Raw genomic sequence first — 6152 nt, 5'->3', positions numbered from 1 at the left:
AAATAATTGGAATTCAATAGTATGGGAATATGAGTATTGAGTTTCTTGAAGGAAGCAGTTGGCGAAAAGTGTAAGTATTATTTTATCGCTCAGATGAAAGAGTGTGTCTAAGGTTGGTATATTTGGTAGATGGAATGCATTACTACATTGTTGATCAAGTGTGATCATACTATGGATTGTGTAATTGTATTACTCAGTTGTTGAGCGTATTGTATAGGTGGTACCTCAATGTTCTATTGTTGTTAACCTTTTGGAGATATAGCGAGTGGTATCCTTTTGGATGGTCAAATGCGACGTAAGAACTGGGATTTGGATGTATGAAACATGTTTCCTGTTGGTTATGTTAGATGGATTTTGAGGATTGACTAATGGTAATGTTAATTGGGAGCTGGAGAGAGTCAGGTGAAGGACTCTTATATGAGCTGACTACTTGAGGTATGTTTTCGAGGACGAAAACTTTTTTAGTGGGGGAGAGTTGTAACACCCGTATATTTTAATTTTTAATTTAAATGGAAATTTAATTAATAATTAGAATTATGTGGTTGGTGGGATATTAATTGGGAAATGATGGTTATGGTGTTGGGCCATGTGTGATGTTAAGGAATGAGGGGGGTGTTATGTTAGTAAAGGTCATATTCTAATTAAAAGGTTATTTTATAAAATAATAAGGAATTGAGAATAAGAGAAAGGAATGTGAAAAGAGTTTGGAACACGAAGAACGTGAAAGAGGAGCAATGGAGGGAGAGACCAATCAAGAACTCTTGGCTAAGGTAAGGGAGGACTCTTCCGGTTAATTTCTATTATGTGATTATGGGTAATGGGATGGATTAACGTATGATTCGATTCGATTGGGTATATTGGGATTTGATATTGTTAGGTATGTTATGATTGGGGATAATTGATGAATTTGTATAGATTGTTGGTCATTGATGTGTTGTTTTGATGTATAATGATGTGTGATGAGAAATTCGATGATTATATGCCTGTATGCGATGTCTGGAATCGTTTTTGGGTGAAAAGGATGTGAAATCGCAGAGTCTGAACGCAGACCCGTAATTCTGCAAAATCGCCAGGTCGCGCCGCGAACCTCTGTTTGCACCGCGAACCGTTGGGCAGAAAACCAGGAAGTTGTGATACGCTCAGGTCGCGCCGCGTCCATGTGTTGGCGCCGCGAAGGCGTAACTTTTTCTCGTTTCGCGCCGCGAACCCGGTTGGCGCCGCGTGCTGTAGCGATAATTGTTTTCTTTGAAAAATGTAAAAATGTGTAACTTTCAAACCGTAAGTCCGTTTTAGACGCCGTTTTGGACTTCGTTCCTTAAATTGAATGTTCTACCATATAAAATAAATATAACAACAATAACTTGATTTTATTTTGAAAAGTATCGTTTTCTTCAAATCTGGTTTACTCTTGTTTTGCATAAATGAGGAGGTGCAATGGTTTGTTGTTTGCATAATTGAATATGTGCAATGATGGGTGTCGTTATAATATGATTGCTCCTGCTTGTTATGCAAAATGGATGTTGTTCATGGTAAATATGGTTATCATGTGTTTTGATGAATGATGATGTAAATGCTCTGTTATTGTTGGGTTGATATGTTGTACTTGGTACACGATTGTGAGGGGTGCTATTGTTGTTGCACTGTGTGGTGAATGTTTTATCTGTTATGATGTCGTGGTTGTAACTGGTAATTGATATACATATATTGTTGATGTAAAATATGTATTTATTTGTAGTTGAGAAATAGCATAACTGTGTGTGGCTATTGATTATCGTGGTGGTTGATGATTATGACATTTGGTTGTTTAATGTTGATGGTGAGCATGTTATGGTTGATACATGCATTTCATAATCATGTTGTGGGTTGTATCCCTTATGGTGGTGGGACAGCGGTAGCTAATTCCCATTGTGTGGAATTGGTGAGAGAAGTAGCCGAATCTTTATGGTGGTGGATCGGTGAGATGGGTTATCCCATGTTTGGTACCACATGCATATAGTTGCATTTGCATTAGGTTGTTGTGTATAATTATAACATGAATGGAAGATTGTCCAATGTTATAATATTTGATGATGGTGTAATTGTTATGGTGTTGTCTTTTGGTAATGTATTCTATTATTGTGTGAATTGATGAATAATAGATGTGAATCTGAATATATGACAAATTGGGTGAATGATATATTATGATGTTTTGTTGCTTATGAATGCATAACATTGATTAATTGAGAATGAGACTCACCCTTATTTGTTGACAATTTTCAGATTAAGGAGTAGCGGCATTAGTGCTCGGTGAGGATGACTCGTAGAGTTTATCCGTTGTTTTGGGTCGTGTCGGTCATGCTCTGATCTTGTAACACTGGGGGACGATAATTATAGAGATTTATGAGAATTCTCTATTTTATTTGGTGTTGGATTATGGTTCCAATTGGTTTCGTTGATGATGTTCTTTATTCTGCTGTGATAAACATAATTGTGTTTTTGGTAAATCGTTTCCTAATAAAGCATGACTTGACCATGATTGGTTTATTTATTTTAAATAATTGTGACACCCTTGTGTTTATGTTTTACTCTGATATATTTATTTAATTTGCCGCGGGGTTTAGAAGGGTGTTACAATAGTGGTATCAGAGCATAGTCGGTCATGTGACCAGAGTCTTGTTGTTAATTTCTCCTTTCGGTATGCGACATGTGTGTGAAACACTATCGGTACTCAGTGTGTCCTAACTGTTTGCCTACAGAATTGGGATTGAATCTAGTGGGGGAGAAGCTATGCTTCTCGGATATGTCTCAAATACAAGATGTTAGCGTGATGCGGAGGGCAGCAGTACGAGAGTGGGGAGTTATTGTTTTCTGAAGTGAAGGTGACATGGGCTGTAGACTGTGGTTGTTATTTCAGTTAGAATGCCTCGGAGTAGATGGTGGTTATTTCTGGAAAATGGAACTTTGAAGTTGTGATGCTTCAAGTGCTACTGATGGATTGTGATGTTGTCGTGTGAGTAGCCCTATGTGAAAGGTCGTTGTTGAAGCGGTGATTAAAGGAAGTATTGTTGCAAACCTTGCCGTAGGATTTCTAGTAAGTAATTGAGATGATGGTAGAGATTATCGATGTTGTTGAGAACGTTTTGACGTACGAGTAATGCGAAGAGACGAGTATGATCTCAAGGATAAGAAGGTTGATGATAGCGTACATGAATTTAGTTTCGCGATGTTGCAGAAGACGAAATTTGGCGATGGGATGTGTTGTTCAAGTTATAAGAATGTTTGGAAGTAAAGAGATATGATAAGGAGCTGTTTAGAACGTGATTGATTTGAAGATGATGAGTTTAGAGCGGAATTTCCGTAAGAAAAACGCAGGACAGTTGTTGAATCGTTATGAAACTTCGAAAATTCATAACTGGAGTTCTGGACATCCGATTTGAGTTCCGTTTGAAGCGTCGGAAAGCTAACGAGATGAACTTTGTTATAAAAATAGTTGCAGCAGCTGTAACATAATTAATTGTGACAGGATGACGTTGGAAAGAGGTGAAGTTGCGGTTGCTCTTGTTCTTATAACTAGACTTGTTTATTGGTACTGCACGGGATGTCAGTGTCAGTGTCGAACGGATTGAAGGAATAATTAGAAGGTTTGTTGAGAAGTAATTTTAAGAATTGGATGTACCATTCGAAGAGTTTTGGGAATACCATATAGAGCGTCGCTGCATGATGTCGATGTTGCATTTCGGATAACGATTGGAAAATTCATATCTGGAGTTCCGAGTGTCGGATTAATGTGCCGTTTGAGCCTACGAAGAGGTGAAATTATGTTCTACCTTATGGGAGAGTTATAAATACAATAGATTGATCCTATAAGGAGATATTGTGAAGTCGGTTAAGGAAGTGTGAAACTTGTTGAATAGGAATGCTTACTATCGTGATTGTTTGAAACAGAATTGAGTGGAATATGTTGTTGATGAGATGTTCGGTAATAAAGATGATTTGAGTACCGATGGATTTTAGTGAGAAGTGAATTGGTAGAAAAGATGGAATAAACTTTAGAACTCTTGGAGTCGTATTTGTGATGGCAGAGTAACGATAAGTATAAAAGAAGAATTTTAGAGGATTTCTGACACCTATTGAATATGAGGAAGACTTTGTTGAGATGTCGAGTGGGATGATATTTGGGGCACGGAGGATGTCATAGAATTTGGAGTAAAACCACAAGTTACGAGTGTTGTGTTACTGCGTTGCGTAGGAAGTCTTTAAATATGACGGTGCTAATGGTGAAGGAGTTGGATTTAATGGGACAATTTAGAGACTTGAGTTAGTATGTGAAGGAACTCGTAATAGTGTTAGATTGGGTATGCTAGGAGATTACTAGTGGTATTCTTGACGAGATTAGAGAAGGTCAGAAAGATGATGTTAAGTTGATCGATAGGTTGACTTTGAATTACCAAGGTAAAGGCGGTGAATTCAGAATCGACGGGAATAATATAATGAAGTTGAGTGATTGGATTTGTGTTTCTGATGTTTTGAGCTTCGGAAGAATATTCTAGAAGAAAGACACCGTAGTGAATTATTGAACTATGACGATGTTAATGAGTTTGGGTGCAAACTCGGAAAGGACATTATTATGTAGTAACGACGGTTTATGCTTACATATGGTTGTCGGCTATCTATTGACAAATTGAGGACTTGATCACCCTTAATCTCTTGTTGATAGTAGGCGGAATCATGAGATGAACTTGTTTTGTTACCTTAATGGTGTAAGATGTGATGAATACTAAGCCGTGGAAATAATCACTCACTATGATGTGTGAACTTATGAAGAGGTGAATATGAAAGAGTGCAACATGATGGACAAATGACTTAAGACGAGTAATCCGAGTCGCGCAGCAAAAGTGTGATGTGGAGTAGTGTTATGAGTACTACTGGTGGCAAGTGAAGAATTAATATGTCAAGAGCCTACATAGAGAATATGTACTGATCTATATGTTGGAGTTAGAATCCAATGGATGAAAGGATGTCGTGTCGAAGAATTATAAATCTTTTGAATAATTACTGAGATGATGAATATGTTATTATGGTTGTACGTAGTTAACGAGTATGTATTCGGCGAAGTTAAGATGACGAGTTGATACTATATGATTCTATAATAATTTTGTTTTGTTGTTAAGGTGGTATTGTGGATTTCAGATATAATAAGGAATTATACTCTAAGAAGGATGAGGTTGATTTGATTCTTAGAGAAGAGCGAGACTTAATTTGAATTATTTTGTAAGAAATGGCGTATTGAGGCTGACGAGTGTGATTATAATTACTTGTGTGTACTTGTTCTGATAGTTAGGATGTTTAAATAGAGGAAGTAAATCAGGAAATTGGTTTTCGCTGGATGCGAGTAAGGATTGCTGAGTAGTGAATTAGTACCATGGATGGTAAAGAATGATTCTTGAACAAATGAGTAAAGAGGGCCAGAGTTGGGCATAACTCGGAAGTCTAATTGGTATAGATGATTGTGATGAGTAATCAGAGTAGTGCGGAAAAAGAGGAATGTAAAGTGTTAGATAATTGATGGTTTGACTTAAGAGGAGTCAAATAATTGGAATTCAATAGTATGGGAATATGAGTATTGAGTTTCTTGAAGGAAGCAGTTGGCGAAAAGTGTAAGTATTATTTTATCGCTCAGATGAAAGAGTGTGTCTAAGGTTGGTATATTTGGTAGATGGAATGCATTACTACATTGTTGATCAAGTGTGATCATACTATGGATTGTGTAATTGTATTACTCAGTTGTTGAGCGTATTGTATAGGTGGTACCTCAATGTTCTATTGTTGTTAACCTTTTGGAGATATAGCGAGTGGTATCCTTTTGGATGGTCAAATGCGACGTAAGAACTGGGATTTGGATGTATGAAACATGTTTCCTGTTGGTTATGTTAGATGGATTTTGAGGATTGACTAATGGTAATGTTAATTGGGAGCTGGAGAGAGTCAGGTGAAGGACTCTTATATGAGCTGACTACTTGAGGTATGTTTTCGAGGACGAAAACTTTTTTAGTGGGGGAGAGTTGTAACACCCGTATATTTTAATTTTTAATTTAAATGGAAATTTAATTAATAATTAGAATTATGTGGTTGGTGGGATATTAATTGGGAAATGATGGTTATGGTGTTGGGCC

Source organism: Vicia villosa, linkage group LG4, assembly GCF_029867415.1.
Source record: "Vicia villosa cultivar HV-30 ecotype Madison, WI linkage group LG4, Vvil1.0, whole genome shotgun sequence".
NCBI classification, from domain to species: domain Eukaryota; kingdom Viridiplantae; phylum Streptophyta; class Magnoliopsida; order Fabales; family Fabaceae; genus Vicia; species Vicia villosa.
Note: the sequence above shows the minus strand (reverse complement) of the source record.